Source organism: Vulpes lagopus, chromosome 10, assembly GCF_018345385.1.
Source record: "Vulpes lagopus strain Blue_001 chromosome 10, ASM1834538v1, whole genome shotgun sequence".
Classification (NCBI taxonomy): domain Eukaryota; kingdom Metazoa; phylum Chordata; class Mammalia; order Carnivora; family Canidae; genus Vulpes; species Vulpes lagopus.
This window is the reverse complement of record NC_054833.1, coordinates 87,405,933-87,432,036: the sequence shown is the minus strand read 5'-3', so window position 1 is coordinate 87,432,036 and position 26,104 is coordinate 87,405,933. Positions and strand designations below refer to the sequence as shown.

The 26,104-nt window shown below is 41.7% G+C and overlaps 1 protein-coding gene and 1 pseudogene across 6 annotated transcripts in view; one reads left to right on the top strand and one right to left on the bottom strand.

The window, feature by feature from the left end:
* The window catches only part of LOC121499484 (calmodulin-binding transcription activator 1), a 734,632-nt gene that overhangs the window by 500,821 nt on the left and 207,707 nt on the right, over positions 1-26,104 (bottom strand). The window lies entirely within an intron of this gene.
* On the top strand, positions 495-1,455 carry LOC121499485 (annotated as a pseudogene).

The window sequence follows — 26,104 nt, the reverse complement described above, 5'->3', positions numbered from 1 at the left end:
AATAAATAGGAAGAGACCAATCTCCTGTGCAGAAGAATTCCAAATAATTTATGTAGATACTCCTCCCTGAAGGAGCAGAGCCCCAGTCCTTCAAAGGAAAGGGAGCCAGGACCATAAGTGCAGGCTGCATAGTGACTTCCCCCTGAGAGAACAGTATGGAGGGGGACATAAAGGAAGTTGCAGCACAGACACCTGGCAAAAACCACCTCAGCCAGGTGACCAAGGCTACATCAACAGTGGTGAGTCATGTTGACAGCAGGCGCCCTTGATATGACATGACGGAGAGGGCACTGTACCTCACCGTCCCTCCCAGAACCTGTCACCCAGTCTAACCATGAGAAAAATATCTGACAAATCTCAATTGAGGGACATTCAACAAAATACCTGACTAGTCCTCAAAACAGTCAAGGTCATCAAAATCAAGGAGAATCTGGCTTTCTGCCCCTGGACGCCGCCGAGTAAGCATCGTTAAAGTCTCCCCTCCCACCGCCGTCATGTCTAAGTCAGAGTCTCCCAAAGAGCCCGAGCAGCTGCGGAAGCTCTTCATCGGAGGTTTGAGCTTCGAAACGACCGATGAGAGTCTGAGGAGCCATTTTGAGCAATGGGGGACGCTTACGGACTGTGTGGTAATGAGAGACCCCAACACCAAGCGCTCCAGAGGCTTTGGGTTCGTCACGTACGCCACCGTGGAGGAGGTGGACGCGGCCATGAACGCCCGGCCGCACGAGGTGGACGCAAGAGTCGTGGAACCAAAGAGGGCTGCTCCCGAGAGGATTCTCAAAGACCCGGTGCCCACTTAACTGTGAAAAAGATTTTTGTCGGTGGCATTAAAGAAGACACTGAAGAACATCATCTAAGAGATTATTTTGAACAGTATGGGAAAATTGAAGTGATTGAGATCATGACTGACCGAGGCAGTGGCAAAAAGAGAGGTTTTGCTTTTGTGACCTTTGACGACCACGACTCTGTAGACAAGATTGTCATTCAAAAATACCATACTGTGAATGGCCACAACTGTGAAGTAAGGAAAGCCCTATCAAAGCAAGAGATGGCTAGTGCTTCATCCAGCCAAAGAGGCCGAAGTGGTTCTGGAAACTTTGGTGGTGGTCGTGGAGGTGGTTTTGGTGGGAATGACAACTTTGGCCGTGAGGGAACTTCAGTGGTCGAGGTGGCTTTGGTGGCAGTTGAGGTGGTGGTGGATACGGTGGCAGTGGGGATGGCTATAACGGATTTGGTAATGATGGAAGCAACTTTGGAGGTGGTGGAAGCTATAACAATTTTGGCAATTACAACAATCAATCCTCAAATTTTGGACCCATGAAAGGAGGAAATTTTGGAGGCAGAAGCTCTGGCCCCTATGGTGGTGGAGGCCAATACTTTGCCAAACCACAAAACCAAGGTGGCTATGGCGGTTCCAGCAGCAGCAGCAGCTATGGCAGTGGCAGAAGGTTTTAATTACTGCCAGGAAACAAAGCTTAGCAGGAGAGGAGAGCCAGAGAAGTGACAGGGAAGCTACAGGTTACAACAGATTTGTGAACTCAGCCAAGCACAGTGGTGGCAGGGCCTAGCTGCTACAAAGAAGACATGTTTTAGACAATACTCATGTGTATGGGCAAAAAACTCGAGGACTGTATTTGTGACTAATTGTATAACAGGTTATTTTAGTTTCTGTTCTGTGGAAAGTGTAAAGCATTCCAACAAAGGGTTTTAATGTAGATTTTTTTTTTTGCACCCATGCTGTTGATTGCTAAATGTAATAGTCTGATCATGACGCTGAATAAATGTGTCTTTTTTTAAAAAAAAAAAAAAAAAGGAGAATCTGAGAAACTGTCACAGCTAGGGAAACATGACAACTAAATGCAATGTGGTGTCCTGGATGGGATCTTAGAACAGGAAAGGATATTTTTCTAGTTTTTTTACTAAGGAAATCTGAATAAAGTATGAACTTTAGCTAATAGTAATGTATCATCAGTAGGAGTTCATCAATTGTAATGAACTCACCATTCTAATGTAGGATGTTAACAACAGGGAAATGGAGTATGTGGGGACTCTGAATGAGCCCCACAATTTTTCAGTAAATCTAAAATTGGTCTAAAGAACAAAGCTTGTTTTAAAAAGTTTTACTATGTCCTCCATAGCCATCAGCGTCACACTCAATATGTGACATGCATATCTCACTCAATCCCCAGCAACATGAAGGTGAATATTTTTATAATAATGGGTTAGGAAGTGATTACCTCTTTTCTATCTTTTGACAAAGACTGTAATGAATTGGTATAATTTCTTCTTTAAATGTTTGATAGAATTCACCAATGGGCCCATATGGGCCTGGTGTTTTCTGTTTGGGAAAGTTATTAATTTTTTATTCAATTTCTTTAATAGCTATAGGCCTAGTCAGAGTGCAGATTTCTTCTTGTGTGAGTTTTATCAGATTGTGTCATTCAAGGATTTGGTTCATTTCATCTAGATTATCGAATTTGTGGTCATAAAGTTGTTCATAATATTCCTTTATTATCCTTTTAATTCCATGGAGTCAGCAGTCATGTCCCCTCTTTCTTTTCTGGTATTAGTAATTTGTGTCTTCTTTCTTTCTTTCTTAGCCTAGCTCAGGTTTATCAATTCTATTGATCTTTTCAAAGAACCAATTTTTTATTTCTTTGATTGTCTCTATTGATTTCCCGTTTTCAATTTCAGGTGGGGATTTTTATGATCTTTCACCTGAAAGGTGAGGGTTCAGGAGACCTCAAGGTGAGTTACCTCAAGGGAGACTTGAGGTGGCCTGACCATTGCTACAATTCACCCTTTTATCACTACACTGTGCCACTACCCAGTCCATCCATTCACCCAAAGCTTTCTATTAAATATGATATACCAGGATCCAGACACCCAGAGAGGGGTTCTGGACAGGCGGCCGCATGATCAGTACATCCCTATCCATGACCCAGACCAATGAGGAAAAAATGCAAGTGAGCTATCAAGTCAGAAGCAGCTGGGACAGGAGCCCACAGTGGTGGGGTTCAAAGGGCACTTGGACTCTAGCCTGAATCCGCCCTGACCCTGAGGCCAGAGAACACCGTCTTCATGACTGTGCAGGCTTTCTCAGGCACTCTGAAACATGCATCCCATTTCCTGAAGCCACCTTAGCTCATCCAGAGCACAAAAGCATCAGTCCCTCAGAAGAGGTCCCTCACCTAGACTCTAAGCAAGGGGCAGGAGTTAGCAAGCCTCCGCCTCAGGGCTTTCATTTTTCCCAAGATCCCCTGGGTGATCCCAGGATCATCTTCTGTTACCACAGAACTCCAGATGCCCTGAGTTTGGGATTTTTTTCCCTTTGGTTTTGCCCTCACACCTGTCCCCCTGCTCTGGCAGTGACCACAGTGCCAGGTACATCTCACTCCAAGAAACAGACTCTTTTTTTTTTAATAAATTAATTTTTATTGGTGTTCAATTTACCAACATACAGAAAAACACCCCGTGCTCATCCCGTCAAGTGTCCCCCTCAGTGCCCGTCACCCATTCCCCCCCACCCCCCGCCCTCCTCCCCTTCCACCACCCCTAGTTCGTTTCCACGAGTTAGGAGTCTTTATGTTCTGTCTCCCTTCCTGATATTTCCCACATATTTCTTCTCCCTTCCTTTATATTCCCTTTCACTATTATTTATATTCCCCAAATGAGTGAGAACATACACTGTTTGTCCTTCTCCGATTGACTTACTGCACTCAGCATAATACCCTCCAGTTCCATCCACGTTGAAGCAAATGGTGGGTATTTGTCGTTTCTAATGGCTGAGTAATATTCCATTGTATACATAAACCACATCTTCTTTATCCATTCATCTTTCGATGGACACCGAGGCTCCTTCCACAGTTTGGCTATTGTGGACATTGCTGCTAGAAACATCGGGGTGCAGGTGTCCCGGCGTTTCATTGCATCTGAATCTTTGGGGTAAATCCCCTACAGTGCAATTGCTGGGTCGTAGGGCAGGTCTATTTTTAACTCTTTGAGGAACCTCCACACAGTTTTCCAGAGTGGCTGCACCAGTTCACATTCCCACCAACAGTGTAAGAGGGTTCCCTTTTCTCCGCATCCTCTCCAACATTTGTTGTTTCCTGCCTTGTTAATTTTCCCCATTCTCACTGGTGTGAGGTGGTATCTCATTGTGGTTTTGATTTGTATTTCCCTGATGGCAAGTGATGCGGAGCATTTTCTCATGTGCATGTTGGCCATGTCTATGTCTTCCTCTGTGAGATTTCTCTTCATGTCTTTTGCCCATTTCATGATTGGATTGTTTGTTTCTTTGGTGTTGAGTTTAATAAGTTCTTTATAGATCTTGGAAACTAGCCCTTGATCTGATATGTCATTTGCAAATATCTTCTCCCATTCTGTAGGTTGTCCTTTAGTTTTGTTGACTGTATCCTTTGCTGTGCAAAAGCTTCTTATGTTGATGAAGTCCCAATAGTTCATTTTTGTTTTTGTTCCTTTTGCCTTTGTGGATGTATCTTGCAAGAAGTTACTGTGGCCAAGTTCAAAAAGGGTGTTGCCTGTGTTCTCCTCTAGGACTTTGATGGACTCTTGTCTCACATTTAGATCTCTCATCCATTTTGAGTTTATCTTTGTGTATGGTGAAAGAGAGTGGTCCAGTCTCATTCTTCTGCATGTGGATGTCCAATTTTCCCAACACCATTTATTGAAGAGACTGTCTTTCTTCCAATGGATAGTCTTTCCTCCTTTATCGAATATTAGTTGACCATACAGTTCAGGGTCCACTTCTGGGTTCTCTATTCTGTTCCATTGATCTATGTGTCTGTTTTTGTGCCAATACCACACTGTCTTGATGACCACAGCTTTGTAGTACAACCTGAAATCTGGCATTGTGATGCCCCCAGCTATGGTTTTCTTTTTTAAAATTCCCCTGGCTATTCGGGGTCTTTTCTGATTCCACACAAATCTTAAAATAATTTGTTCTAACTCTCTGAAGAAAGTCCATGGTATTTTGATAGGGATTGCATTAAACGTATAAATTGCCCTGGGTAACATTGACATTTTCACAATATTAATTCTGCCAATACATGAGGATGGAATATTTTTCCATCTTTTTGTGTCTTCCTCGATTTCTTTCAGAAGTGTTCTATGGTTTTTAGGGTATAGATCCTTTACCTCTTTGGTTAGGTTTATTCCTAGGTATCTTATGCTTTTGGGTGCAATTGTAAATGGGATTGACTCCTTAATTTCTCTTTCTTCAGTCTCATTGTTAGTGTATAGAAATGCCATTGATAAGAAACAGACTCTTAACTACAGAGAACACACAAATGCTCACCAGAGGGGAGATAGGTGGGGGAAGGAGTGAGATAGGTGATGGGGATTAGGAGTACACTCATGATGAGCACTGGGTGAAGTCTGGAGTTGTTGAATCACTACACCGTACACGAGAAACTACTGTAACACTGCCTGTTAACTGTACTGGAATTAAAATGTTTTTAAAGAAAGATAATTCTTGCTGCAAAAATCTCATCTTACAAAATGCAGCACGGGGTAGCTGACCACATTATAACAAGATTTCATCATTTTCACGAAGCTAGAGATGTCCATTCCCACCCCAGACTGTGTCCAGAGAGGGGGGACTCTGAGGGAAGAACAAAGAAGGGTGTGCACACCCACCACCTGGTGGCCCCCAGAGGGACTGCAGCCCCCCAGGGAGTGGCCTACTTAATCCATCCCAGTGTTTGCCTATAGATCATTAATTCCATAAGGAAAGGTGCAGAGAAACTGATCCCAAAGTGCGGGTAAGGACTGACAAAATCAATGAGATGGAAAATAATATTTTTAGAAGTCATAGTGTTTGTCGGTAAGAAAAATGTCTCCCTGCCACTACATTTTCTGAAACCATAACAGCATTGAACAGAGCTTGCCAGTCCAGAATGTGATGGCCAAGGAGACCTTGTTTGCCCTCGCAGCTGGCTACTGCCAGAAGAGTGCAGTGGGAGACCCTAGTCAAGAACAGGGCTTTGCACCAAGGTGCCATTCCAGCAATGGGTGGTTTGACTCAGAGTCCAACTCAGGACATGGCCAGTTGCACAATACATTACAGGGGCTTTGAGATTTGGGTTCAACAGTGGAGTTGCTTTTGCAAAAGAAGCCTCACCAGAGAGAAGAGGAGCCACTGAGTGATGCTGAGGCAGGTCCAGGACCACCCCCTCGACCTACCCGTGCCCTTTGCAACACTAGCAACATTTGGGTGCTACCGTCCAGCCTGCAGAGATCCATGGATTTAGTGGCAAGGATACCTATCAGTTCTTCCACATAGCAGCGTGAGCTCGATAAACTCACTTTATCTTGGTAAAGTCTCAGTTTTTTCATCTTTAAAATGGCCATACCCTTGACATGGTGCCTCATACATACATATCCAGCAACTAGCATTTATTAAGCACTTACATGTGACAGGGCTCCCAAAATACCAAGATGAATACAACTCAAGCAAGCAAATGTCACTAAATGCAGGACAATGAGAGGTCAGAAAGCAAAGGCCTATAGGAACCCAGAGTGGCAGATCATCAAGCCTCAAGGGACAGCAGGAACCAGTGAGGGAAGACTCAGGGCAGTGGATGAAAATTCAGAGGCATGCACACACATATGCACACATCCCAGACCTGGATCCTAGATGTCTGACTTCAGCCTCTACCTGGACCAGGCAGTAGTGCCTCCTTATAGGTCTGAACTGAGGAGGGGGTACCTTCCAGGCTGGGTCCTACAGCCTGGCAGCAGGGCTCTGATGCAAAGAAGGGTGGGCAGCCCCCGCAGTGTACCATGCCTTGCACCCAGACTGTGAGCACTCATGTGCATCGATCCAGCTGGCCCCACCCCAGCAGCCCAGCCACTGCCCTCTGTGCACCCTACTCACTCAGTCTTCTAAAGGAAAGCACATTTTGGAAAGGCTGGGATTCCACATTTTAATTCTGATTATGGCTTAATACGACACATAGACCATTTGGCTTGCTGCCTTTCTGCTGAATGTATGAACATTTTAATGGAATTGGGTTATCACACACATGTGTAGCCAACTGTTCAAACAAGACACTCTATCTGGCTTTCTTGAGGAGCCAAGCAGTGGGGGGAGAACAGAAAACTGAGGAATAGTGATTCCAGTATGGAGCATTTATACACTGACAAAAATATCTCCATTATTTTACTGACATGCATCGAATGTCCCCATCACATAGTCTGTGGCACTAAAACTGTCACCAGCATCACAGCCAGATGTCAATGACCCTATTGGTCTTTCCAGGGTGTCCATAGGGACAAGAGGCAACACCTGGACACATGAAAGTTGCCAACATCTAGGCAGGCGCTTTGTCACCCAGGGCAGAGTATCTGCCTCTTTCCCCCTCTCTCCTGCCTCTCTCTTATGCATACATGCACACACATGCATGCACACACATGCATGCACACCAGGAAGCATCAACATCATTCACGGAATCATTTCCTAAATTTCTAATTTTCTAAATCATTGCAGAATTACAATATTTGAAACTCTTTCTAGTTTTCTAAGTTATTCTCAAAAAGAATTAGAAAAGCACCACATGCTAATCCTGGAGAGAGACAAGCTGGATGCCTAAGGAGAGCCGCAGGCCACCAGCCACTTGCTTTCCCACTTCATGCTCCCCCCTGGTTCCTGCGCACCACTCCACTCCCGCAAGGAGAGGCATCCCCAGCACCACAGTCTGCTGCCAGAGAACACCAGGTGGGTGTATCTGCCCCTCCTGGGCTCCGCATTCCCAACCACTCCTGCCCTGGTTCCAGGACTCCAAATCCTCAGGGTTCCCCACATGCAGGGAGACACTCTGCTGACAAAGCCACAGAAAACCAGCTTCCTCCTGTTTGGCCCCCACAGGAGCAGCTGGAATCATCAGAAATGGGGTCCAGGGGTCTGCTCCTCATTTCCCCTAAATGCAGTCCTCAATGTCCCCTCAGAAGCAGTGGCCCGAGCCTCAGGCCAGATGCCCCTCACACTCCCGGTCTGGAAGGAAGAAGTGTGCCCTTGGCCCCGTCTCCTGGCTTCTCCTCTGGAAACTTTTAGAGTCACAAACAGAGCTCTCTGAGTTACCTCTTCTCTCACCCAAGGCACTAGTAAACACTGACTTTTTGAAAAAGGGCCTTGTGTATTTTTATGTACCCAAGATTTATGGAAATCATTAAGAAATTTGATTACAATTCCATTGTAGCTGTTTACTTGGAGAACAAACCTTTCTCATGAACACTTCTCCACACTGACTAATGTACCTGAGTTTCTTTTTATTTTTAAGGCATAAATTTTGCTTGTTGACAGTGATTTTGTATAGTGGTTGCAGCTGGGGCTGTTTTTACTAAGTTTCTAATCCAGTTAGTTCTGCAGAAGAATACTACTGTTTTCTCTACTCAACACAGAGAAGCTCCTTCAGGGGATAGAGGGCCTGGAGAGCTTTCTTCCCATGGCTCCTTGATGGGCCATTCTCCCTCAGGAGCAGGAGATGAGGAGCCAGGAAAAAAGCAGAGTAACTCTCAGGTCAACCGACTAGAAGGTTTCACAGTCCCAATGACAAGGAAAGGGACCCAGGGACAAAGCAGAGCTCCCAGATGCACCCTGGAGAGTAGGGGTAAGGGAGCTTCAGTGACCACGGTGACCCAGGGTAAGGCTGAGTCCCTCTGGGTCCTGCTGGGTTTTGCAGGAAGGGAAATCTACTCTTAGGTCCTCCCTACCCCATTCCCTCCAACCAAAGGATCACATAAAGAAATCTAGAAACAGATACATTTTATTTATTTTTTTTTATTTATTTTTTTTTTTAGAAACAGATACATTTTAAAACATATTCTCTGCTGCCCTGCACCAGCATGAAGACATAAGACGGGCCTGACATTTATCGAGAACCTATTGCCAGGCAACTTCTATCTTATTCAGCCTGTACAAATCCATGATGTAGGGATTTCAATTCTCAGTTTTGGCAAATGTGCCTAGGGTCACAGGGCTGGGAACGGGAGGGACTGGGATTCAGACACAGGCCCTCAGGAGGACACAGGGCAGCAAAGTGCTGTTTCTGCCACCTGTACAGACAGCACAAGCTGAGGGGAATGAAGGAGCAGTGTCCTGAAGCTGGGGATTCTGAGCCTCACCCCTGAGCCCACACCTACACAGGCTGTCACCAACCACACTTTGGCACAGGATAGATGGACAGAGCTGGCCTGTCCTCCCCTAGGCACTGGGGAAGGAATCTAATTTTAGCTCACAGAGCCTGAAATTGCTGGTGCAGAAGAAGATCATTAAACACTTGGCTGTTCCCAACCTAGGGGATCACAGCGGAGAGTCTGCAAAGACCCAAGATGTAAGAAGCTGATATAATTGCATCACTGTCCTCATACCTCACTGCCCAGGGCCCCAAGGATGCCAGCCACTCACAGGCACTGTCCCAGGAAGCAAATGTCCTTCCTGTTGCCTAGTACAAGTGTCCCACCACGTCCTCAGGGGAGGCCTGGAGAGAATGAAGCCACCTGGCTGACAAAGATGCAGCAGCCTGGTGAGACAGTTGTTCAAAGACCAAGGAGGAGAAATCCCAAGGCTAGTTCCCCCTTACCAGAGGTGCATGCACAGAAATCCAGGCTCTCGTGTGCTGATTAACTTGCCCAATACTCTGGCCTCCCATGCTAAACTCTGTGATAATTTAGAGTCCAGTGGCTTCCTCCAACTACAGACCTGATATACTACTGGCTGATGTTCCCCGTACCCTTGCCCTCCACAAAAGCTCTTCCGAATTAAGATACAATGGAGAAGGGTTCCACATCCATTGGCTTCAACCTGAACCTCTCCTGTGACAGTGAAAAACAAAATATTGGGTGAGGAGGCAGAGTGAGAGGAAAGGAAAAAATACCAACCCAAATACCCATCAGAGGATAGATAGATTAAAAAAATGTGGCACATCCATACAATGGAGTAGTAGTCAGCCACAAAAAGGAGTGGCATTCTGACACATGGTACAATGAGTGTAAGAAACCAAACCAAAGTCACACACTCTGTGATTCCATTTATGTGAAATGTCTGAAGTAGGCAAATCCATGGAGAGAGAGATCAGATGAGTGTCTCCAGGGGCTGGGGAAAGACAGAATGGAAGTGACTGGTTAATGGGCTTGGGGTTTTACTTTGGTGTGATAAAAATGTTTTAGAACTAGACAGATATGTGGATACCTGGATGGCTCAGTGATTGAGCGTCTGCTTTTGGCTCGGGTCATGATCCCAGGGTCCTGGGACTGAGTTTCACATTGGGCTCCCTGTAGGAAGCCTGCTTCTCCCTCTGCCTATGTCTCTGCCTTTCTCTCTGTCTCTCAAGAATAAATAAATAAAACCTTTTTTAAAAAAAGAGCTAGACAGACATGGTTCCACACATTGTGAATGTGATAAATGCCACTAAATCATAGTGAATTGTATTTAAAATGGTTAATTTTATGTTATATGAATTTTACCTCAATAAAAAAAATGTTAAAGGGATGGATCTGACTGGGGGAGGATGGAATAACTCATAGGAAGTAGTTCCTAAGGGCAGAAATTATTTCAGTCCAATCAATACCTGTTGACCACTTATTCACTGCCAGCCCTGTGTCCAGCACAGGGGATAGCAGAGGACACACGAGTGGAAACAATCATAGTTGAGCACAGCTTGGAAGATAAAAAGTTCACCCTTGATCAAAGGGTGGAGAAAAAAGGTGGTTAAAGACATTCTAGGCAGAGGGAACAACACAAGCACAGGCACAGAGTCATGAATGCATGTGACCATGTTTCTAAATTACCACAACTGAACGTATTCACAGCAGCTCAGTGCCGCTGAAAATGATAGATGTGATTCCAACCCTCCTTGAACTGGTCACTGGACAAATGGAATGAGGAACAAGCTGTATTTTCCTCTAGTTCCAGGAGAACGGGTTGAAAACAAATTTATCAAGAAGTGAAGTAGTCAATAAAGGAAAGCTTTGACAGAAAGACAAGGAGAAACTGACAAATCCACCATTATAAATATGAGTTTTTTAGCACCACTTTCTCAGTTATTTGTACATCAAATAAAAACTAAAATCCTAAGGACAGAGAAAATTTGAACAATTAACAAGCTTGACCCAAAAACATATTTAGAACATTACATCCATTGAATAGAAAGTACATATTCCATGTTCCATATTCAATGGAACCAATACTGGGTCTGAAAATTTTCAAAAGGACTAGCAATATCAGAAAAGGAGACAGAACATAAAGACTCCTAACTCTGGGAAATGAACTAGGGGTGGTGGAAGGGGAGGAGGGCGGGGGTTGGGGGTGAATGGGTGACGGGCACTGAGGGGGGCACTTGATGGGATGAGCATTGGGTGTTATTCTGTATGTTGGCAAATTGAACACCAATAAAAAAATAAATTTATTATTTAAAAAAATCATGTTCTCCAAATAATAATTAATTATACTAGAAACCAAAAATTCAATTAGAAATCAATAAGAAAAAAATGATAGAAATATCCCTGTATGTTTGGAAATTAAGAAATCAGTTTCAAACAACTCAAAAAGTAAAACATAATAAAAGTTTTAAAATATTTAGAACTGAGTGATAAACAAAACATTACATTGTAATAATAAATATGTGAAACATAGCTAAAACGTATTTAGACAGAAATGTATATATTTCTCATGCTCATATAGAATGCTCATATAGAAGAGAGGAAAGGCTAAAAATTAATGCCAAGCTTCCAAACTAACGCATTAGAAACAGGAAAGTAGAATACATTTTAAAAATGTAGAATGTAGGAAATAAACATAAAAGAAAATTAATAAAGTAAAACACATATATGAAATAGATATGAACAGCAAAGGAAAAAGTTGGTTCTTTGAAATGAACAATCTCATTGACAAAATCCTGGTGGAAAAGAACAATGAGATCAGAAGAAAGAGCAGAACTTTAAAGATTGAAACGTTATTGAGAAGATATATGGCACTCTACTGACAATAAATTGGAAACTTAAATGAAATGGACAAACTACAAGACAAAAAAATATCAAAACTGCCTCAAGAAGATATAAACATGAGTATTCTTGTAAACACAAAAAAAATTGAAGCAGTAGAGAAAAAGACAGGCCCAGATGGTTGTAGCATTTAAATTGTCCCATATCCAGGTAACAAATAATTTCAATCTTACACAAATTTTTCCAAAGAGTAATTACTCCATAGCCTCAAACTAACACAATCTTGACACTCAGCCTGACAAGGACATCATAAAAAAAGAAATGTAGAGGCCAATATCACTCATGACATAAATGCAAAACTTCTAAATGAAATCTTAAAAAGCCAAATCCAGCAATGTGTAAAAATGATAATACATCATGAACAGGACGGAATTATTCTAGGCTTACAGAGTTAGCTTAGCATTATATGGTAAATAAATATAACTCATCATATTAACAGATTGTAGGAAGAATTATACAATTGTTAATAGCTGCATTAAAAGCAGCCAAAAACTTTTAATATACATTTGTGATCAAAACTCTTAGAAAATGGCCACAATAGCCAAACTGTGGAAGGAGCCTCAGTGTCCATCGAAAGATGAATGGATAAAGAAGATGTGGTTTATGTATACAATGGAATATTACTCATCCATTAGAAACGACAAATACCCACCATTTGCTTCAACGTGGATGGAACTGGAGGGTATTATGCTGAGTGAAATAAGTCAATCGGAGAAGGACAAACAGTGTATGTTCTCATTCATTTGGGGAATATGAATAATAGTGAAAGGGAATATAAAGGAAGGGAGAAGAAATGTTGGGAAATATCAGGAAGGGAGACAGAACATAAAGACTCCTAACTCGGGGAAACAAACTAGGGGTGGTGGAAGGGGAGGAGGGCGGGTGTTGGAGGGGAATGGGTGACGGGCATTGAGGTGGACACTTGACGGGATGAGCACTGGGTGTTTTTCTGTATGTTGGTAAATTGAACACCAATAAAAATTAATTAAAAAAAACCACTGAAAGAAAAAAAAAACTCTTAGAAAACTAGGAATAGAAGAAAACTCTTGATCTAATAGTGTTGCAGCATTATTTACAAAAGCCAAATTATGGAAGCAGCACAACTGTCCATCAATAGATGAATGGATAAAAAAGATGTGGTGTGTGTGTATATATATACAATGGGCATTTGCAATAACGTGGTTGGAGCTAGTGGGTATGATGTTAAGAGAAATAATTCAGTCAAAGGAATACAAATACTATATGATTTCACTCATATGTGGAATTTTGCAAACAAAACAAATGAATAAAGGGGAAAAAAGGGAGAGAAAGAAATTCTTCTTCCAAGAATCAGACTCTTTCCAAGAATCAGACTCTTTCCAAGAATCAGACTCTTAACTATGGAGAACAAACTGATGGTTACCAGAAGGTGGGTGGTGGGGAGATGGATAAAATAGGTGAAGGAGATTAAAGGGTGCACTTTCATGATGAGCACTGAGTAAAGTATAGAATTGTTAAATCACTATATTGTACATCTGAAATTAATATATAACACTGAATGTTAGCTATACTGAAATTGAAATTAAAAACTTAGTAGGAAAATAAATGAAATAAAATAAAAGGTAAACTACAGCAAATACCACTATTAGCCATGAAATCTTAGCAGAATTTCCTTTAGTATCAGACATGAAGCAGGAGTTTCTACTATTACCATTTCTATTCCACACTATATTAGAAATCCTAATTCACACATTAATACAAGAACAAGAAAAAAAGCTGTAAGTTTTGGAAAATAAGAAAGAACACTCAATATTCAGATGATGTTATATAGAATCCAAAAGAATCTACAGACAAGGTATTAAGTTAGGAAAAGATTTTACCAGAGTGGCTGGATATAAGACAAACATACCACAAAGATTACTTTTCTATACAACAACAACAAACAGAAAATATAATTTAAAAGATACCATTTATTTTTTTAAGATTTTATTTATTTATTCATGAGAGACACAGGGGGAGAGAGAGAGGCAGAGACACAGGCAGAGGGAGAAGCAGACTCCATGCAGGGAGCCTGACATGGGACTCGATCCCGGGACTCCAGGATCATGCCCTGGGCTGAAGGCAGCACTAAACTGCTGAGCCACCCGGGCTTCCCAAAAGATACCATTTATAATTGCAATTAAAAATATACAGTTCTTAAGAATAAATTGATGCATAAAATAAAAACTTTATAGAAATACATTGAAGACCTACATATGTGGAAAGGTATACTGTGTTCAAAGATAAAAGACTCCTTAATACCCATCACCCATAAGGAGGACACCTGTTATGATGAGCACTGGGTATTACATGTAAGTGATGAATTACTAAATTCTATACCTGAAACCAATTTTACCATATATGTTAACTAATTGGAATTCAAATAAAAACTTGAAAAGAGAATAAATAAATAAATAAATAAATAAATAAATAAATAAATGTCTTAGTATAGTGAAAAGATCAGTTCTTACCAGACTGATAAATAGATTCACTGTAATTCCAATCAAAATATCCACAGGAATGTGATGATCTTGACAAGATTATCTTCCATAATGCTCATGGAAAAGCAAAGACTAAGAAGAGGCAAGACACACAGAACACAGCAGGTAGGGAGAACTTGATCTTCTGCTCATCAAGACTCACTGCAAAGTTATAGTAAACTTCAACAATCCAGACAATAAGTACCAGGGCAGAAGTAACAAACCGACCACTGAAATGGAACTGAGTCTAGAATTACACCTACCCACTCAGGACTACTTTCTCAGGATACAAAAAAAAAGTCACATGTGGGACCTCATGTGACTTTCCCAGGGCAGACTCTGGGAAAGTGTGAACTGCTCAGTAAATGGTATGGGGACAACTGGTTTCCAACATGGAAAAAAATAAGAATTTTCCTATGCAAAATGAATTCCAGATGTATTAAAACTGAAACATGAAAGCCAAAAGCACAAAACTTTTAGAAGATAATATTTACGGTTTGGGATAGGGAAAGATTGATTAAATAAGAACAAAAAGCACAAATAATAAAAAGTAAGATTGATAAAATTGAAGTCAAAATCAAGAATTTCTATCCAACAAAAGACATCATTGAGAATACTTTTCTTAAAAGCCTCAAAATGAAGAAGATATTCATAATACATAGCGCTGGTGAAGGATCAGTATCTAGAAATATAAAGAATATTGACAAATCAATCAGTAACTAAAAGACAATTCAGTAGGAAACAAACGGGCAAAGGAAATGAATGAGAAATTCACAGAAGAAAAGCAAATAGTAGATAACACATGTGAAGAAGGCCAGCCTCACTGGTAACAAGGAAATAGAAATTCAGACATAATGGGGTATTTCACAGGCTACAAGTTGGCAAAACTTTTACAGTCTAATGAGAATGTGGAAAAATAGGAACTCACATACTGGTAGTTGGGAGCATAAGTCAGTGTCATCACTTTGGAGAGAAATTGGACAGTATCTGGTGAAGCTGAGGATGTATATACTCCACCAACAAGGAGTCCCACTCTTAGGAATATAAGAATAAGTAAACACACACATACGCTTTAGAGAAATACTAGCACACACATGCCAATGCAATGAAACTCTATACAGCAACTAAAATAAGTGAACTAGGATGACATATTGTATATGTGTGAGAAATATATACATAATATGATGATATATGTGTATATCAGTAAGGATAAACTTTAAACAGTGTTTGTAAGAAGATATCAGATGGTCTCATTTATATGAAGTTTTAAAATCTACAAAACAATGCTATGTATTATTAAGGAGTATGTAAATATGTGATAAAAGTATAAAAAATGCATTGGAATGAAAAATGTGCATGAGAATAAAACATAGTGAGCCTGAGGCAAGAGGGAGGTAAGTAGGATTATGATGTGGATGTGGATGTTATGCTTTACATCTTCTCAAAAATATCAGATGAAATGGGGCAAAGGTTGTGATTTGATAAAGTTGTGTGGTGCATGAACAGGCGTAATTGTATTACTTCTCTGTATTTGTCTGTAGGTGCCCTATTATGAAAAACAGTTAATAATCCATTTTGAATAAAGATCTCTAACCATTAGTTTATATGTTAACAACTTTTGTCCCTCCTAGGGTAATTTAGCAATCTTAACCAATTTTAATTGACTTGACAAAATTTCATTTCCTTTTTTAAAAGTAGATCTTTTATTTTTTCAGCCAGTGACATCTATTTTATTACTGTCATGCTTTCAATGTCTTTCAACTCTCTTGTATTTAAGCAGCTCTGCAAACAGTTTTTTCATAAAGTGATAGTTCCAAAAGAGACAGAGGGACAATTTTAATGTAGGATGCTTCTGAAAAGGACAATACCATTAATGATATTTTTACTATTGAAATATCAAAGAGGGCAGAAATACCTGTCTGCCTCATTTTGCTGGGTATTCCAATAATTACAGATATTGGTGGACACTTTGCCCTAGATACACTCGGACACAATTAGATAAAGCTTCTCTTAGCTCAATTGGTTATTCTTTATAAAGGTGAAGTAAACCTTACTGGCTGAAATGGTGCAAACACAAGCAACAAAATCATCTTAATTTTCAAGCAATCTGTCCATGTTCATTTTTCGCTGGCTTCCAAAGGTGCAAATAGGATGAGTTCAGCACTTCCTGTGGGGTCTGACCTCAAGCCCATCTCAGCACATGGCAGGACAGGGCCAGCCCTGGGCACGGGACCCGGGACTCCGGCTGCTACGTGTTGCTGGCTCCAAAGCCTTGGAATTAATAAAGCACCAGGCAGAGTGAGGGATGCCAGCTCAAACACAGGCCATGCTGGCAGCCAGCCGCCTGCCCATCAAACCCCTAGCACTTCTCTAGAATCCTCAGATGAAATAAATATTTGGCAAAGCACCGCTGGCAAAAATGACAATAAATCCAACTCAGTTCCCACCACAAACTGGCAAACTCCTTCAACAACCCAATCCAATCTGTCTGCCTCAACTTCCAAATAGCTAGTAATGGGGCCAGCTGGGGCCTGTGGGATTCTTGTAGTTCTAAGTCAATATCTTATGCCTTGTTATTTGCCAAAAAAAAAAAAAAAAAAATCTGAGATAGAATGTAGGGAAGACATGGTTCAACCATAAGGGTCAGAATGTGGAAGAACTCAAGAGATAGGGACAGGCAAGCCTCCAATGTCACAGGCCCTTCTCTTAGGCCCTTCCTTAGCTGGTCACTATGCCCACACTAGCGGGCATGATGGGGGAGACTCTTTCTATCTCTTACTCAGTCCACAAACACTGCTGAGCACTGACTAGGCACTAAGCCCTGTGCTAGAAATCAGAGAAACAGATGTGAATAATAAACCCTGAAAAATAGAATGCACAGTCTAAAGAGGGCAAAGTTATACCAAAGGTGCCAATCTGCTTTCAGGTCAAGCCCAGATGACGTCTGCTGTTCCTCAAGGATGCTTTCTGAGTCCTCATCAATGGCCCTCTTTCATACCCCAAGTACCACAGAACCTAAAGCTGAAGCTGGTGCCCTCCTCATTCACTATTACCAGCTCCAAAATATTTTTCCTGTTTCCTCCTTCAAAACCACAGTTCCTTGAGAGCTGATGCCACTACATCATACTGCCTGTCCTTTCCTTCTTATCTCTACCATTACAAATCTATGGGCCATCCCCCACACTCTGCTCTACTACCCCCAGATCATTCTTTTCCTCTCCAATCTGGCCTCTGCCATCATAATACAGTTTAGGTTTTTTTTTTAATAATAAATTTATTTTTTATTGGTGTTCAATTTGCCAACATACAGAATAACACCCAGTGCTCATCCGTCAAGTGCCCACTTCAGTGCCCATCACCCAGTCACCCCCACCCCCCCGCCCACCTCCCCTTCCACCACCCCTTGATTGATTTTTATATTTCTCTGAGAAAACAGGAGTGCTGGGTCATGAACTAATCCCACGTTCACTCCACATCCTGCTGTCCCACCTAAGCACCACCTGCCTTCCCCGCATTCCTTCCTGCCCAGTGCTCCTACCAGGGGCCACTGTCCCCCTGGGCTTGGGTCTGGCCCCTCATGCTCTCAAAGACTTCTCTGATCATCCTCTCCCTTCTGAATCATCAGTCTAGTCAAAACTGACTAAGAAGTTTCACGGTTATGACTCACTGCCTTTTCTCTCCTTTACTCCTATCACTTCGGCATGCTCTCCACACCACAAAAATCACATGTATGTGGCCATATGTAATGGTCATTTCTCAGCCTCCAAACAACTATGACTTCCAGAAGCATGCGACACTATTCTTCTTCTTTTTTTTAAGATTTTATTTATTTATTCATGAGAGACACACAGAGAGAGGCAGAGACACAGGCAGAGGGAGAAGCAGGCTCCATGCAGGGAGCCTGATGTGGGACTCAATCCTGGGACTCCAAGATCACGCCCTGGGCCAAAGGCAGGTGCTAAACCGCTGAACCACCCAGGGATCCCCTGACACCATCCTTCTTAAAACATGTCCCTCCTCTCTGTTTCCATGAAACCTTCCATGGTCTCCTGAGCTTCCTCCTCCCTCACTAGAAGTCATCTTCAGACTTCTGCAGTAGTCTTCCCTGCTTAACCCCTAAGTGCTGGAGTACCCCATCACTCATTCCAAGACCAACTTCTCTGCCTTAACTCCCTCTGAAGGTTAACCAACATCTTCAGACTATAACTGTTATCTCTAAGCTGTAGTACCAAATGTGTCTCTCCAGCCCTGACCTGTGTACTCGAGTATCCACCGCCTTCTCCCAGTCTCTTCTCAGAATAGCCAGTAGGCATCTGAAACTTAATTTATGCTCAGGAGAGCACCTAGTTACCTCCCAGTCCCCACTACCTCACCAGGTGGCACAACCACCCACTCTCTGACCTTAGAAAGCCGTCCTGACTCTTCCTTCCTTCACAGTACCTGCCACCCCAGAAACTCTGTCAGCAATGCCTCCAAGATGCACCCTGACCTGTTCACTTGCCTCCATCTCCAGTGCAAAATCCCAGTGTAGAGGATCAGTTCTTCTCCCCAGAGGTCCTATAGTGGCCTCCCAATAGGTCTTCCTGCTGCTACTCTTTCCCCCTTAACCCATTCTCCATAGCAGGAGAGAACTGAAACTTTTAAACCTTTCAAACTAAATCTCGTGTGGAAATAAAAGGGTGCAGGTGCTTTAGAAAACAGTCCAACAGTTCCTCAAAAGATTGAATGTAGAGTTGCCATGTGACCCAGCAATTTCATCCCTACTTACATGCCTAAGAGGACTGAAAATGTGTGTCCACAGAAAAACTTGTACACAAACATTCACAGAAGCTAAAAAGTAGAAGCAACCCAGATGTCCATCAGCTGATAATGGACCAGCACAATGTGGTCCATCCACATACTGGAATATTATTTGGCCAAAAAAAAGAATGAAGTACTGACACCTGCTACAGTATTAGCAACCTTGAGAACATCATGCTAAGTGAAAGAGGCCAGTCACAAGAGACCACATATTGTATCATTTTATTTATATGAAATGTGCAGAACAGGTAAATCTATATATAGAGAAAGTATATTCTTGATTGTCTTGGGCTGGAGGGGTTGGGGGGAAATGGGGAGTGAAGGCTCATGGGTACAAGGGTTTCTTTTTAGAGTAATGAACATTTATCCTGATTATGAAATCCTGATTATCCTGTTGTGATAAGTTGTACAGTTCTATGAAGACACTAAAAATCATTGAATTGTACACTTTAAAGGGGTGAATTATATTGTAAGTGAATTGTCTCAATAAAGTTGTTATATTTTTTAAAAACTGTATCAGACTGTATCACACATTGGTTAAAACCCTCCAATGGCTTCAACCACACTAAAAATAAAATCCAAACTCTTTACTGTGACCTACAAGTGATGAGTCTTCCCCCAGTGAGCCATGGAGGCCTGATATCCTACTGCTCTCCTTGGGGCTCACTGTGCCCCAGAAACCTTGGTCTTCTTCCTATTCTTCAAACATATCAAGAAGCCCCACCTCGGGGCCTTTTGACTTGTTTCTTCTTCCTGGGCTGTCTTTCCCTCTGATCTTTGCATGGCTGGTTTCTTCAGCACTTTCAGGTAAAAGCTCAAATGTCACCAGGAGTAGATTATTTGATGTTTCTGACTTGGTGCTGTGTTATCTTGTTTTACTTTCTTAAGTGCTATTAACAATATTGGAACCTACCAGATGAATCATTTATTCACTTATTGTGCACCCCCCGCCCCCATAGATATCAGCTCTGTGAAGGTAAGAGCCTTGCCTCTCTTCCTCGGCACTCCAGCTCAGTGCCTGGATGGAGTAAGCAAACACTCAATGAGTAGTGTTGCATGAATGAGGAAAGAGATCATAGGAGGCTTCCTAGGGGAAGTGGCAGCTAAGCTGAGTGCTAGAGGATGGGGAGGAATCATCCAAGTGAACAAGGGGAGAAGGAGTGTCCCAGGAAGAGAGTACAAGATGGAAAAGCCTGCCAGGCAAGAGTTGGACCTGCTGTGATTGGACACTGAGGACCTGAGAGATGGAAGGGGTGGTAGAAGAAGAGGCCACACAGCAGCCTGGGGCTGGACTAGGCTCCATCGTACATCTTGTGAAAGAGCAGCTGGGAGGTCCTACAAAGTTCTATGTAGAGACTGATGTCACCAAAATTGAGGTTTGGGAAGTTATTGTGGTCTCAGTAGAAAGAACAGATTAAAGGAGGACAAGAGAGAAAACAGGGAGAAGAGTAAGGCTTTTGCATGTCCAGGAAGGAGATGGTGGGTGCCAGAACTAGGATAGGTACAGCAAGGACAGATATCGGCAGAAGTTGACATGAGTGGTGACTGATGAATGTGGGAGCTGAGAGACAAGAACTCAAGGATGGCACTGTAACCCACAACAGAACTGGAATGTGTGCACATTCCAGGGTTGGGGAATGAGCATGGGGTGTCCAGGTGGAGGTGTCCATAGTACCATGGACCAACCAGTGTTCTGACAGCTAGGAAAGCTGTGGGCTGGGAATGAGGACTTGGCTGTCACCAGAGGAACCAAAGCCATAGATGCAGATGAAATCTGGCCAGGTCTTGAGGGTCACCAGCCCCTAAGGAATAAGCATAGAGATAGGAGCTCACAAAGATAAAAGAGAAGGCAGCAGGAGTTAGAAGGAATGCCAGAGGACATCTATATGAATAAATAAACGTGGTTCAGAGAGGCATCCAGAGAAATGAGGACTGAGAAACCAGGAGGTCATTGGTGGGAGCACTTTCAGGGATTATAGGATAGACACAGCCAGTGGGGGATCACTTCAAGACACTTGGGTGAAGGGCACTAGTGGAGGATGAAATTATATTAAATTATATAGTGAGATACAGAAAGGAGGCATAATGGGCAGAGTTAAGTCATTAAGAATAAAAGCTAACAGCTCACGTTTACTCAATTTGTACAATATGCCAGGCACTATTCTGAGCACTCTAGGTATGCTGATCTTTTCATGTGAAGTAGGCACAGAAAGGCAAGGCTATCCCCATATTTATCCAGAAGATGGAGGGAGCCAATGGTTGGGTGTAGAGCTCAGAGAGACGGAGCATGAATGGACCACCTTCCCAGCTGTCCAAGTGAGACACAGCTGGGAAGCTGGTAGCTGTGGGGCATGGTTAGGATACTCTGGTTTCATTTCTTCTGTTTTGCTTTTTTTCTTTGTAAAAAGTTTTGATTTAAATTCCACTTAGTTAACAGTGTAATATTAGTTTCAGGTATACAATATAGTGATACAACACTTCCATAGAACAACAAAGGAAATAATCAACAAAACTAAAAGGCAGCCTACAGAATGGGGGAAGATATTTGCAAATGACATATCTGTTAAAGGGTTAATATCCAAAATATATAAAGAATTTATAAAACTCAGCACTCAAAAAAAAAAAAAAAACAAATAATCCAATTAAAAATGGGCAGAGAACCTGAATAGACATTTTTCCAAAGAAGACATCCAGATGGCCAACAGATACTTGAAAAGATGCTCAACATCACTGATTATCAGGGAAATACAAATCAAAACTATAATGAGATATCACCTCACACCTGTCAGAATGACTAAAATCAACAACACAAGAAACAACAGGTGTTGGCAAGATATGGAGAAAGGGGAGCCCTCTTGTACAGTTGGTAGAAATGCCAACTGGTACAGCCACTGTGGAAAACAGTGGAGATGCCTCAAAAAGTTAAAAATAGAACTAACTACCCTACAATCCAGCAATTGTACTACCAGGTATTTACCCAAAGGATACAAAAATATTAATTCATGTCTTCCGTTTTGGTTGGAGAAGTAGGAAGTGAGATCATTTGCTGAAAGTGAGGAGGGAAAGTCATTGAATTTGAGGTCACCAGAGTTTGACTCCCAGCTGTATCAGCTCTTATGTTTTTCTACTAACATTTAAATATAAGCATACTAGGGGTACCTGGGTGGATCAGTGGGGTAAGTGTCTGCCTTCAGCTCAGGTCATGATCCCAGGGTTCTGGTATCCAGCCCCATGCTGGGCTCCCTGCTCAACAAGGAGCCTGATCCTCCCTCTCCCTCTGCCACTCCCTCTGCAGCTCACCCTGCTTGTGCTCTCTCAAATAAATAAATAAAATCCTTTTAAAAAATATATAGGGGCATACTGAATATATTCATCACGTTGAATTTCTGCAACCAAATAAAGTCAAAATTTGAAGAGACACTTTCCAAAATTATGGAAATACCATCTTTTACCCCATGTAGGATTCCTGCTATTTAGTGATAAAACAACCCTTCCCCTGAATTCCCTCTTGGACCCAAGCTATTTAAAGCCAATTTAAAACTGAACTCCCCTGACTCTAAGATCTCATTATTTCCTTAAAAAATTTTTCAGAGCCTTACAGATTTTTTAAAAATCTTGTTATATAATCCTTAATACATAAAAGGATATATGTAAATTACAAAGCTTAAGTAAAAGACCCATTAACTCAGCCCCACCTCACCCCCTACTTAGAGACTAGAACATTCCACCCAAAACCATAGTGGGCATTTCTTTGAGCCCATTCTCAAAAGCCCAACCAGAAAGACAAACACTATTCTGGTTTGTTCTTAAAATTCCCTTCATTTTTTTATCTGTTTTGATCAGATATGTATGAATCCATGAAAGATATATTGCTTAGTTTCCCTCTGCCATTTGATTACGAAAACTATCATGCAGAAAAGCTGAAAGAATTTCACAAAGAAAACACTCATTCTCATCACCTAGATCCTACAATGAACATTTTTGCTATATTTGCTCTATCTTATAACTATCCAGCTGGCCATCCTTCTGTGCATACATTGATTCCTTTTATTTTCTGATGCATTTCAAAGTAAATTGCAGACATTACTACACTTTTGCAGGTAACTAGAACTCAATATTTGTTTGCAGCTATTTTTTGTTTGGGGGGGGTGGTTAGGTAATGTTTACAGAACAAAATAAATGTGTGGTTCTCCAATGCATCATGGGATGAATTTTGACAAATGCATATAACTTTGTAACCCAAATATCTGTCAAGATATAGGACATTGTTATAACCCAGAAAGTTCTCTCATGTCCCTTCCCAGTAAAACTACAGACACAATCACTCACAATAGAGGCAACCACTACTGTGAAATTTTTTCACCATAGATTAGTTTTGCCCAATCTACAGCTTCATGTAAAGAACACATAAATATGCACTCTTTTGTGTCTGGCTTCTTTCACTCAGCATGATGCTTCTGAGATTCATCCATGCTGTGACATATATCAGTAACTTGTTCCTTTTTATTGCCGAGTATTATTTCACTGCATGAATAGACCTCTCTCCATCCATTCACCTGTTGGTAAATACCTGAGTACCTGAGTTGCTTCCTATTTTTAGTTATTATAAATATAACTGCCAAGCACATTCTTATACAAGTGTTTCTGTGAACATATATTTTCATTTCTCTTGGGAAATACCTAAGAGAGGAATTGCTGTGGCATAGGGTAGATATATATTTAGTTTAGTTAATAAGAATATGCCCAATATTTTTCTAAAGTGGTTATTCTACTTTGTATCCCCACCAAGAATGTATGACACTTCCTATTATTCCTCAAACTTGCCCACTTTTGGTAATCTCAGTTTTTTAAAAATATTAACCAGTTGGTTGGGTGTGTTATATATCTGTGGTTTTAATTTGCATTCCCTGTACTATAAATTTTTGATAGTTATACTTACCTTTCATCTCACTGACAAGGAGACCTTCTATCCCCAACTTGCTAGAAGTTTTTAATCATTGGTTTGTGTTAATTTTTATCAAATACTTCTTTTCTGCATAAGAATTTTTTCTGGCTCATGATTTTCTCAGAAACAAAGGAGATGATTGAGAATTGCTGCTTTATTTATTTTTTATTTTTAAGATTTTATTTATTTATTTGAGAGAGAGAGAGAACACAAGCATGAGGAGCAGCAGAGGAAGAGGGAGAAGCCATCTCCCCACTGGGATCATGATCTGAACTGAAGGTAGATGCTCAATTGACTGAGCCACCCAGGCACCCCTACTTCTTTTTATTATTTTATTTTATTTTATTTTATTTTATTTTATTTTATTTTATTTTATTTTTTTATTTTATTTATTTTTAAGGAATCTCCACACCCGACATGGGGCTTGAACTCACAACCCTGAGATCAAGAGTTGCATATTCTACTGACTGAGCCAGCCAGACGTCCCAAGAATTTTTTGCTTTAAAAGCCTCTCTTAGAGTTCTTGCTGGTTCATAAGCCAATGGCAATAGTAAGAAAAACTAGTGAGTGGTGGTCATGGTCTCCTCAAGAAAGAATAATGCACACAATAAAGGTAGTACTGTCTTTAAAGTGTTGAAAATATTACTTGGTCCAAGGAATCTGAAAATCGTGAATATTCTGCTTGCCATGAAATTAAACACTGGCCATAAAACCATCCAAAGGGTACCAGTTATGCTTGGTGCAGATACTTTGAAATCATCTTGGTCTTGGGATGAGCAAGCCCAAGCGGGCTCCATAAAGCTGTAGGCAACTTGTGAAGAACAGCTTACGCTATTTTGTATTCACTATGGGGTCTGGTTCAGCCTCTTGCAAACAAGGCTAGTGCCCTGTGATATCTGTGGTTCAGCCAAATGCTCAGTGTGGGTCAAAAGGAGATTATGCTGAACGGAATTCAGCTCAGATGTTATCTCCTTATTGGGAAGCCCTCTGTGGCCCTCACAAGCTAGCTAGGCACCCTTCTCTCCACTCCCACATACGTATTTCTTCCTCCCTGCATTACCTAATAACTAGCCAGTTAATGTCTGCCTCTTCCACTAGACTGTGAGCTCTTTGAAGACAGAGACAATCTCTTATTTATCTTTGCATCTCTTTCTTGGCACAGAGATAGACCTACAAGAGATGCTTAACACCCTCTGGAACTGAATGAATGCAGAAACAAATGGAAACTGGACCTGGTAGACACATGGTCTGGAGTTGGCAATGCCAGACATGGAACCACCAACAGTCACAAACAAGAATCTCGTGTAGGGGGTTACTCCTGGGTTTAGGCCATGCATCTTCAGACTCCAGTAAAGGGTTCCCCTAAACTTTGTAAGTGAGTGGATGCCCTACTCCCTGCATTTTCACTGCTCTCTCCTATGAGGGTTATTAAGTACCCCCTCCCTCCAACAATCCCAACCTCACTGTGCATAAAGATGAAGCAAGTCTGTGTAGCTGGGAAGCAAGGGCTCAGTCACAGGCATTTACGATTTCCGGCACCTTGCTAATCTTCTAGCCCAACATGTCCAGGTACAGCTGGGACCCCTGTTGGCCCCAGGAGGGATCTGCTATGCTAAGAACCACATAGGAAGCCAGTGGCAGGACCGGACAGGAGCTCAGGCCCAGTGGCTCCTGGTTCCTTTGGTCTCTGTTCCACATCACAAAACAGACTTTTTTGGTGTTTCACTTAACTCCAGCCTTGTTGGGGCACATGCACTGTCATTCATGATATGCACCCCAGACACAACATTCCTCTCCTCTCACACAAATGAACCCCAAGCCAAGAGAAGAGGAAGAGGGT